The sequence below is a fragment of the Sceloporus undulatus genome, chromosome 4, assembly GCF_019175285.1.
Source record: "Sceloporus undulatus isolate JIND9_A2432 ecotype Alabama chromosome 4, SceUnd_v1.1, whole genome shotgun sequence".
NCBI classification, from domain to species: Eukaryota; Metazoa; Chordata; class Lepidosauria; order Squamata; family Phrynosomatidae; genus Sceloporus; species Sceloporus undulatus.
Genome location: NC_056525.1, coordinates 141,733,647 through 141,745,746, shown reverse-complemented (window position 1 = coordinate 141,745,746; position 12,100 = coordinate 141,733,647).

Here is a 12,100-nt window from a genome sequence, read left to right as displayed (position 1 = left end):
GATTTTAGGAAAGATCTTGATTTTTAATTACCTTAATCCTTAATTATACTTTGATATACAGTGTGCCCTTGCTTTACATGGGGATCCGTTCTGGGCTCCCCCACGTAAAGCAAATTACGTGTATGCTCAAGCCCCATTTAAATGAATGTGGCTTGTGTATGTGGCAGTGTGGTGGTGCGGTGGCATGCATGCACCACGGGCACACACCCCATTAGTTCTTATGGGACACACTGCCCCTTCCTCCCTACATGTCCCCACGTGGCTTTCAGCATATGCTGAAAGCCACGTAAAGCGCATCCGCATATAACGTGAGTGCACTGCATTACCTCTGTATGTTACAGTGTATTTAGCTTTGTCCCATTGTTCAGTTGGGAATTCATTACAAATAATGTGTTATTGATAATTAATTATTTTCAAGGTTTTGGAACAGAGGAGATAGGGAAACATAAATAAAATACAACCCTGTGAACAAGTGAGTCACTATAGAGACATTGGTAGGTCAGAGCATGTGGTAAGACACCCATCAAAATGGTTTTAACAGAGATGAAAAAGCAACAAGGAGAGAAATCCAGTAAAAAATTGGGGAACCAAAGTAGAATAACCAAATTCTGGTCCCTGCACAGATCAAGTTATACAATGGATCTGGAAGTAAATCTGCAAGCATTTATAGACAAGTCAGGTAAGAATAAACCAATGGGCTATCATGGGATGGATGCTGTCATTTAAGACAATTACATTGCTTGTTTGTTATTCAGTGTTTGGAAGTTTGCCACAAGAGACACCAGTACACAGAATCTTGATTTCAGTACTGACTTGACTACATTCTTTGTGACACAAAGATTGAGAAATCTGTCCATCCATAGACGAGTCTATGACAAAGAAAGTAATCATGTATGCTTGGTTCTCCGTGGATTCCTTTCCACTCTGTGGGTCAGAGCAAAGGGCCTACAATTAGATCTATAATTAGATCCACAAATGAAGGCAGAGAAGACCTGCACCAGAACATTGGCTGGCCCAACCTCCATTAATGGGGCATCTAGAACATCCTTGGATATGTGGATTTCTGCTCTTCAGATGCCCACAAAAATGGGTAATACTACACTAGTTTTCAAAAGATATTTGCAGGCATGTGACCAGAGAAGGAATAACAAGTGGTATATTTTTCAAAGGTTGATTGAAATGCTGAGTTGGCAGCAGTGGTGCTAATTTTAATTTCCTTTCAGATTGGTATAACAGTTTGTGTCTTCTGCAAAATGACTATACCGGGAATATGGAAGTGCCTATGTTATGTAAGCAGCTGACAAAAACTCTAGATGCTAATAGTTACTTTATGTTTCAAGTAAAATTTTAAAAAGCACCTTTCCATAAACAGAACAGCACAAGAAAATCATTTCTAATTATGTTATATTTAGATCAATTCATTGCAAACTTATTATCCTTCATGTTTATGTCAGAATTAGATTTCTTTCATGTTTGCTTAAGCTTAGAATGTCTAATTCAAAGACAAATGGAGCACCGTTAAAATAATCAATGCACTTTGTGGGTTCCAAATATGCAAATTATAACAATAATCAAAAGGGAATCTGGTGCATCTTTAACCGTACAGAATTCTAGCTACAGGAACAGAAAACTCTAAGTATCTCATTCTCCCTGTGTGTAACAAAGTGCCTTAAAATAAAACACCAGAGCACAAGATAACAAAATTATGCTCTAGTTTCCACAACAGGGTATAACAGAATGCACCATTCCATGTTTACTCAGAATTAAGCTCCACTGAGTTGTATAGAACTTACTGTCCAGTTAGTGAGCACAGGATTGTAGCATGCATCAGTCACATTTTACCTGTCTCATAAAACTGCCTTATGCTGAATCAGACCATTCATACAACTTTATTCTGTTCATATGATACACATCCCATACAGTCAACTCACATGGTGCAAATAAGCAGGATTATAGCAGCAGTCTATCATCTTGTTACCCATGCATGCTCAACGAATTGTATGAAGTGTTTCTTCTGACATCAAAACTTTCACGCAATCGGTATAGCCCAGCCCCTGTTATTTACGAAGTTCCTAAATGCACATTTCCCATGTGGAAAATAATAAGAGAAAACGTTGCCTTATATAAGTTTAGACCAAACATTTTTGCATCTAGTTCAGTACCTTCTATTCCAATTGGCAGTGGCTCTTTGGCATCATAAGCAGTTGTATTTCCTATCATCTGCTATCATGAGATCTAAGAGAAAGCATGCAGGACAGGACAGTCCTGGCCTCCATTTTGTTCCACTCCCTATCTTGTGTATCCATGTACATTCACTGCTGTTGTCTGCTGGAACAGGGAGTAGCTCTCCAAGATCTAACAAGGAGGAGTTAGGCATTCTGTAACCTTGGTAGATAACTACAGGTATAGAAGTTAAATCCTTCTTATATGAAAACTGTGAGCTACAATATTTAGTTATGGATTCTCTTCAGTGTGCTAAATTGTGTGCTTTCCTCTAAAATTCACCACACTTGTCATATTTATTTAGTTGAGGAGCACTGAATAGAGTGGAACACATCACAATGGTCAGGTGGAAAGTGTGTTTCGCACAATAGGCCAGCAAATTGTAACACTCAGATAAATGTTGATTATTTACAAAGTAGCCAAAAAGTCATTGTTTCAGTTGCTTTTGATAAACAGGGAAAGTATAAAAGGGACTGTTCAACTTTTAAAAGTCTAGTACATCAAGGGTTACCTAAGAGTATCTCATTCAAGTGTAATGTTTAAAGCTCTGTAACTGCAGTAGAAAATCTCTCATCATTACTAGGTACCTTCTTAATTTTAGGTATTTTGTAGAGGAGGAGATGGTAATAAAATCATCATCATCATCATCATCATCATCATTATTATCATCATCATCCCCACCCCCACTTCCATCCTGTTTTTCTGCTGCCCAACCCCAAAAATAATGAGGCTAGACACAAGATAAGGATGAAACAGGGCCATTTATTAATTGACCTATTTATTAATTTCTTAATGGAAATGAAATTAATTCAGAATTACAAACAAATGTGGGAGAAGCTGCAGCCAGGGTCTTTCTCCAGATGACCTCTATAGCTTATTTGGACGGTAACACCTAAGCCCTCAACAAAAAAACCAAAGGCTGGGTTATTCGTTTGCTGGCCTGCATTAGGAAGTTTAAGCAGAAAGCCCCCCTCCCAATATGCAAAGATTAAAGAGGGGGTTTATCTTTCAAGCCAGATCTAGGAGCAATTTCTTTCTGCCACCCCTACATTGCAAGGCCTAAAGAGGTGGTTCCAGAAACGTCCCTTCCACCCAAATGATGTCCAAAGTGCTCATCAAAATATAACTCATTATTTATGCCACAGATATGGGGCAAGCGTCTGCTTAACCCCTATCTCCTACCTTGGCACTGAACACCTCTTTAATACCTTGCTGCAGATCTGTTAAGAAAATAGCATTACCAGACTCAGAAAGGTGAACACTGTCAGCTCTATATTATTCCAGCCTCTGAAATGTAATCTGGGGATGGGGCAGATAATGGCCTAGCCTGGCCCCTTGGGCTTTTTGAATTTCCCTTTTTACCCACCTTTGTGCAGTATTGATAGCTATAGGGTCACCACCCACATTTTCACTCCCATTGTGGGAGCATAGAAGACCAAACAATCTGAACAAGGGGCCAGGACTGCTTGATAAGGCAGAAATCATGTGACACCTGCAGGATAAGTGCCTTTCCCTTTAACAAACCAAAATCATTGCCCCCAAGGTGAACCACCAACACATGGGGTGGAGGCCCTCGGCACTTGTTAAACAATAACGGCAACAGGCTGTGTCAATGGAGACCCTGCTTGCTCAAATAATGGAAGCAGGCAACATCACCAAGGCCCAAGTGAGTACCAAAGTGGCTCATTCTTGCTTGCCGGGCAGCTCAGTAGGTCATGCTATGGCCCCAGCATAGTAATCGAACTCTTGACGGCCACTGACAGGGATCTGAAAAACAAAGAATGCCAATTAACAAAGCAATCTCCTAACATATCTGCAATATGCAGATGACTTCCAGCGGCCAAGTCATTTGATGGCATCAAGTTGAGAATCCATGGAAGCTGCTGTCGAAGCAGCTCCAATCCAAAAAGAATGGGTTCCAAAATGGACATTAGACCCAAAGTAGCCAAAGCCCTGGAAGTAACTGCCCCTACAACTAAACACTCATGACTATATTTGCAAGACTTACAGTTACAAACACCCTGAAAATGAAACTCCCAACAGAGGAGCTTTTGCTGCTGACTCAAAGAACCCTGAGGTTGAGAGGCAAAAGAGCCACCCAATTTCTGTACAAGGTGGCCCTTCTGCCTTGTACAGTAGGCATTCACCCTGGATCAGGGGAGTTAGTGTCATTAGTTGCATCCACAATTGAGAATGCAACATATCACAATGAATAGTGGGATATAAGGCTGCCCTCCTTAGAAAAGCCTCATCGTACAATAACCAAGCAGGGCCAGCATAATCAATGTAAGCACCATGAAGAATGTCCATGTATTGGATAAGGGCAACCACACAGGTAGGCTGGGTTTTTGCAATAAGCATAAATGTGGAAGCCAGTAAGCCATTTGGAAAAGTTGTGCTCCATCTTCCTCCTGCACATTTTTTTCTTTTCCTTATCATCAAGTTCCTCCTTTTCTTTCTTCTCTAGCTCATGATACAACAAAGTAAATATATCTATGTACTCCCCCTTTAATATTGTGTCAATTGATGACTGAAGCAAATGATCACCTATATGGAGTGAAACTTCACCATATGGAATAGCTGTAGGGGACACATCAGCATAACCAGATGGACATTGAGGCATACCCAAACATGGATCAAAAGGAGGCCATGATGGTGGGGCAGATGGGAATGGGGGCATAGGCCATTGCCCCTAAGCTGGCTAAAACCCAGGCCAACTGATTTGCCTACACGTCTCATCAGTCGCTGGAACCCTGGACTTCTGATCTCTGACAACTCTCTTGTTTTCTGCTCTTGGACTCTCTTGCTTGCTTTGCTGGACTGCATTAAGTTGGATATTGTTTAGAGCTGCGTGTTGCTATCAGCCTTTTTGGCTGCTTTCCCAGGACAATCTATATCTATATACGTTGGCCCTCCTTATCCACATATTTTAATCCACTGATTTAAGCATCCATGAATTGAAAATATTCAAAAATGTATAAATTCCAAATATGAAACCATGATTTTCCATTTTATATAAGGGACACCATTTTGCTATGCCATTATATTGTATGAGACTTGAGCATCCATGGATTTTGTTATCCTTGGGGGAGTCCTGAAATGAAACCCCAGTAGATAACAAGGGCTCACTATATATATAACACAAACAGCACTTAAGGCTGAGAGAGTGTGCCCACTAAACAGCAACAAGATGGCTGTCTAATGTCTAATCAAAACAACACCAGCACAGTAAACAAGATGGTGCCCTGCTGCAAATATGGCGCCATGTGTTGAAAAGAACCTGGGGGGGCAAAAAGGGGGGGGGGGGGCACAAGCTCTTCAACTATCTACAAAGTAAAAGCAAGGAGGGTGCCAGCCTAACATTTCTAGTAAGAGTTCCAGAACCTGGGTGCAGCCACCAAGAAGTACCTTTCCTTGTTCATTATACACAGCCTTTATACTATATACATCTTATGTCAGAAATTTTAATTATGACTTCATTCTAATTTTCCATTTTTTTCCAGTGAAAAGTTTAGGGAAAAATCCTCCTTAAAAAGCAGAATAACCTCTTGTTCATGGATGGGAGAGTATTTCTCTTGCTCCATTTCTTAACAACTGGGCTACATCCCTTTTATTGCTTGGCCAGGCCCAACCTATGTAACAGATTTCAGACTTCCATGAAAATGCAACCATATGACATCATCAAACCCAATTCACCACACCCCAGGATATCAACAAGCCTCACTTCCTGGTGCCTTTTTAGTATGAAAGACCTGGTAACTCTACTTGTACAGTGGACTCTTGTTATACGCTGGAGTTTGGTTCCAAGATCCCCCGTGGATAACAAAATCTGTGGATGCTCAAGTCCCATTAAATATGACATAGCAAAATGGTGTTCCTTATAAAAAAATGGAAAATCAAGGTTTGATATTTGAAATTTATACTTTTTTTTAACATTTTCAAACCATGGATGCTTGAATAGGTGTATAAAAAATCCGTGTATAAGAAGGGCCAACTGTACATCACCAATGCCTGGATAGAAGACAAATTGGAAATCCAAAAACATAGCATCTCTGATGGACGACCATTGGGGGGAAATGAATAAATAGAGTGCATATTATACCAGATACCCTTTTTAAAGGTTCAACTTCACTGGATCAAAAACAAAAGTTACTAACAAAAGTGCAAATGCCCAGCTGTGAGCAATTAGATCGGTTGTGTCACATTGACATCTTTCTTCAGTTATCCTCATCAAAGGAGCACAGCTGCAATCATTAAGGCTGTGGTGTCTGGTTGATACAACACAATAAATCACAGTGTCTCCTGCAATCCAGATCTGTTGGCATGACAGAAGAACGAAATATCTGGCCAAATGGTTTATGTCACACACAAAAAGGTTTGATTTGGGAGATCAAATCTTCTTGTGAATATTTAAAAATCCTCCCACCCACCCACCCAGGCCAATAATGACAGGTAGAAATCAATGAAATGCCATGTGTACATGGACAAACACACACACACAATCTGGGAGCAGCAGATAATATCAGAAGGGTCTTGCCTATATCAGACTAGCATTCCTTTTTCTACAGTGATCAGCTACTACTAAGAACCTCACAGGCAAGATTTCTTGCAAATAATCTACTTCTGGGGATCTGATTTTTAGGGAGCAATCTTGATTGTAATTATACTTCCATTTGGGAAATATTTTACCAGGTAACATCTGTACTTGAGCAAACTGGTTGAATACCAAACATACAAACAAACAAAAAACACTTGATTTAAAGGTTACCAAATTTATTTTTGTGTGAATATGTAAAATAATATTTTTGTGCTAAGCATATATGTAAAGAATGTAAAGAATATTCATAAATTTTCTGATTCTTAATAAGAAGGGACATCACAGTGTCACTGAAAAAAATGCCTTCTGTCACAAGATATTTTTTGGCAGTGAGCACACTTTTTCCATTTTGGGTAATTTTGCACAAACATTTTTTTGAAAAAGTTGCTTAAATGGAATCCCTGCTTAAGATAATCAATACACTCACTCACACACATAAACCGCTCTGCATTTGTAATTCAGTGTGTGTGGAACTTAACCAAGTCTTGAACTCAAAAAGATCTGGCTACTGTTAGGTAGTCAATTGTGAGACTGTGGAATATGCCACATATGGGATTGGGACCCATTTTTCAGCACAAAAACACCTTTTCTGGAAACGAAATTTTCACAAAAATGCCTGTAATGAGAAAAAGTATTGAAAATATGAAAGGGGGGGAATCAGTTTTGTAATTTCACCCAGAAGCTCAGCAATTCATGCTGGGTTTGTTGTTGTTGTTTTCCTGGCTCTGTTACTCTAGTTATTCAGCTAGGTCTGCTGAAGTTTAACTAAGATAAGGTATAATAACAGTAATAATTAAGGTTTTCTGAATAGTAATAATAGTGACTGGTCAGTTTAAGTGAGTACACAGTGCTTTATTCAACTAAAAGTTCAATTATTCAGAACCACCTGACAGATCATCTTCATCAGCCCCGACCCTCTGGAACATGCTGCCCATAGAACTCCGCTCGGCTACCTCCCTAGCACAGTTCAGGAAGGAATTGAAAACCTTCCTGTTTAAGCTAGCATTCTCCGATATATGTCCTAGTTAGTCCCCCCCCCCCCTTGATGGCCAATGGTGAGCAGGCTAGAATATATTTTTAATGTAAATTTTAATGTATTTTTATTGCTCTGTATTCTGTGTTTATTATTATGTTGCACACCGCCCTGATTACAAGAAGGGCGGTATATAAATAAAGCTTTTATTATTATTATTATTATTTATCTTCCTTTAAATATTTGCTGACCTGGGCTGGCATTGGAGAAAACTCTCCTGTTATGTCTTCCAAATCACCCTAGAATCATAGAATCATAGAGCTAGAAGAGACCACAAGAGCCATCCAGTCCAACCCCCTGCCATGCAGGAAATCTCAATCAAAGCATCGTCGACAGATGGCCATCCAGCCTCTGTTTGAAGATCTCTAAGGAAGGAGACTCCACCACACTCCAAGGAAGTTTGGTCCACTGTCGAACAGCCCTTACTGTCAGGATGTTCCTCCTAATTTTGTGGTGGAATCTCTTTTCTTGTAGCTTGCATCCACTCTTTCAGGTCCTAGTCTCTGGAGCAGCAGAAAACAGGCTTGCTCCCTCCTCAATATGACATCCCTTCAAATATTTAAACAGGGCTATCATATCACCTCTTAACCTTATTTTCTCCAGGCTAAACATCCCCAGCTCCCTAAGTTGTTCCTCATAGGACATGGTTTCCAGACCCTTCACCATTTTAGTCACCCTCCTTTGGACACGCTCCAATTTCTCAATGTCCTTTCTTAATTGTGGCGCCCAGAACTGAGCAAAATATTCCAGGTGGGGTCTGACCAAAGCAGAATATAGTGGCACTATTACTTCTATTAATCTAGACACTATACTTTTACTGATGCAGCATAAAATTGCATTGGCCTTTTTAGCTGCCACATCACACTGTTGATTCATGTTCAACTTGTGGTCTACTTGGACTCCTAGATCCCTTTCACATGTAGTCTCATTCAGCCAGGTGTCCCCCATCCTATATCTGTGCATTTTATTTTTCTGCCCTAAGTGCAGTACCTTACATTTCTCCATGTTGAATTTCATTTTGTTAGCTGTGGCCCAGCTTTCTAATCTAATCAGGTCATTTTGAATTTTGATCCTGTCCTCTGAAGTATTAGCTATTCCTCCTAATTTGGCACCATCTGCAAATTTGATGAGTATGCCCCCAATTCTGTCATCCAAGTAATTGATAAAGATGTTGAATAGCACTGGGCAAAGGACAGAACCCCGTGGGACCCCACTGGTCACTTTTCTCCAGGATGAAAAGGAGCCATTGGTGAGCACCCTTTGGGTTCGTCCGGTCAACCAGTTACAAATCCACTTAACAGTTGCCTTGTCTAGCCCACATTTTACAAGCTTTTTTTCAAGAATGTCATGGGAAAGCTTGTCAAAAACCTTACTGAAATCAAGATATACTATATCCACAGCATTCCCTTCATCTACCAAGCTGGTAATTTTATCAAAAAAAGAGATTAGATTTGTCTGGCATGACTTCTTTCTCTGAAACCCATGTTGAGTTTTTGTGATTATAGAATTGCCATCTAGATGTTCACAGACTCTCTGTTTAATGATCTGCTCTAGAATCTTTTCTAATATTGATGTCAGACAAATTGGACGATAATTGTTAGGAACCTCTTTTTTCCCCTTTTTGAAGATAGCGATAATGTTTGCCCTCCTCCAGTCTGCTGGGACTTCTCCTGTTCTCCAGGGGTTCCCAAAGATAATTGCCAATGGCTCCGATATTACATTTGCCAGTTCTTTTAATACCCTTGGATGTAGTTCATCGGGTCCTGGAGACATTAAATTCATTTAGATTAACCAGATATTCCTGTACTATTTCTTTACTTATTCTGTGCCGAAATTCCCCTAATCTGTCCTCTGCTCCATTATCCTCAGGTTGATCACCCTTTGAGCGGGTTCTTTTTGCGGCACCATAATTACACCACAGTGTGCCAATGGCACACTCACGATGTCATTATGGTGCCATTACATGTGGACAATAAGTGTCCGTCGTGTCAAAATGGCGGCGCCCATCTGTACAGGCCGCCGCCATTTTGATGCCCTCATCATGTGCGAAGGGTGAGAGGCATCTGGAAGCATCACCCCTCACACATGACAAGGGTACCCTATCACACCCATCTGTCCTGCACCATAGTTTGGCTTTTTTCTATTCATTTTAACATCTAGATCTCCACTACTTCATATTGTGTTGATACAAATCAGTTCAAGTCAATCTTAAATGCATTTGTGTGACTTGGTCAAAAGAGACTGCACAGCCCTAGTTCTTATGTTCTCTCTATTTTTTTTATCCTATATATTTATTTAGGGAATTTATTCTTCACCCTATGGAGTAGACATTTCTAAGAGCAACAGTCATATAGTGAAATGCAGTAATAGTACATAAAAGACCAATACATTAGATGGCCAGTGTAATCTGGTTCATATTGGTCCACTCATGTTCTAATATTCTTATATCCCCTTGTTATCTTCCTGTATAATGGTTTGAAGATGAAGATGTAGAGCTATTCTATTATTTTCCTAATACAAATGTTGGATTAGAATCCCATTCCACAGATCCCTCATATATTCCAGTTCACTGCACACAGGAAATCTCTGTATACTGACTTGTGGAACAGACAATTGGTCTCAGATTACAAGACAAACATGGACAGTAAAAACAAAATATAGGGTAAGAATGGGTGGAATCAAGTTCTAAAAGTGTGCGATTTTTTAAAAACCAAAACCAAAACAAGTTCAAAATAAATAACATTTTTTTAACCACGGAAGTGGTATAGTAGTACTGAATATCATGCCATTTCACCTCTAAAGTTACTAGAACATGTCACAATCCACCACAATCAATACTGGCTAATAGGGCAAATCTGTGTTATTAGTATTCTTTACAAGCTTCATATACCTTGTTTTATGTACAGATTGCCTATGAAAACTCTGCTTTATCTCTTGTCTAGACAATGCCTTACATGGTCATTCAAATTAATAATGTGCCAGAATTATCCTACGCCTAATGCAGCTGCTCTCGGTATTGACTCTGAAAATTAAATTTTCTTCGCAGTCTTATTGACAGCTGGGTCTCAAGCATATTTAATGTATCTGAAAGCAACACTGGATTGTAACTGAGCCCTACTAGCAAAAGGAAAATGTTAATAGGTAATCATTTTCTTTAAAAAGTTTTAAATTTACTTCTAATTAAAACGTCTTTGGCATATTTTATCAGATAATTCAGGCAGTCATAAGTAAAAGTGTAGATAGTGGATGAAGGATGTCCTTCTATCAGGATTTATTGTATGCATTGTTTGCTTTAGTTAACTGCCCTCTTGTTGGCCCAGTTCATGGTAACTCTGTGGATGAGATATCTCCAAGACCCCTGGGGTCTCCAAGACCCCCACCCAATAGGGTGGCCTGCCGGTGGCCTATTTTCCTCTGCAGGGACAGCACAGCCCCCAAACGGCACATCTTCACTGCAGAGGAAAAAGAACCCAGTATTTCCGTATTCTTTTTTGGGTGCCACAATGACGTTGCGAGTGTGCCAGTGACGCACTCACAACATAAGCAACATAAGTGATGTAAGCAATGTAAGCAACGTAAGCAACATGTGGTGCCATGCAGACGCTGCGTACTAGAGTTAGGGACCGTGCGGTTGCCACACGGTCCCTAACCCTAGTATCAGCGCTGGTATGCCGCTTGTTGATGGTGTGTACCAGGCCCTTATAATCAATTGCTCTGCCTAACTCTTGTAAATTCAGTCCTGTGATCTGTCTGATTGAGTCTAGCCATCAGCATGCGGTCTTCCTGTCTTTCTACTCCCTTCTACCTTCCCAAGCATTATTGTCTTTTCTAGAGAATCATGGTTTCTCATGATGTGGCGAAAGTGCAACATCCTGCTTTGTCATCTTGGCTTCCAGGGAAAGTTCAGTGTCCTGTTCAAGGACCCATTTGTTTGCCTTTTTGCCTGTCCTCAGTATTTTCAGCACTCTTCTCCAGCACCACATCTCAAATGAATTGATTTTTCCTTAGGTCTGCTTTCTTCACTGTCCAGATTTCAAATCTGTACATGGTGAGAGGGAATATAAAGGATTCAATGATCCTAACTTTAGTGCTCAGTTATATATCTTTGCATGTTAAGGTCTTGTCTAATTTGTTCATGGGTGGCCTTCCCATTCCTAGTCTTCTTCTTATTTCTTAAGTGCAGTCTCCATTCTGGTCAATAATAATAATAATAATAATAATAATAATAATAATAATAATAATAATAA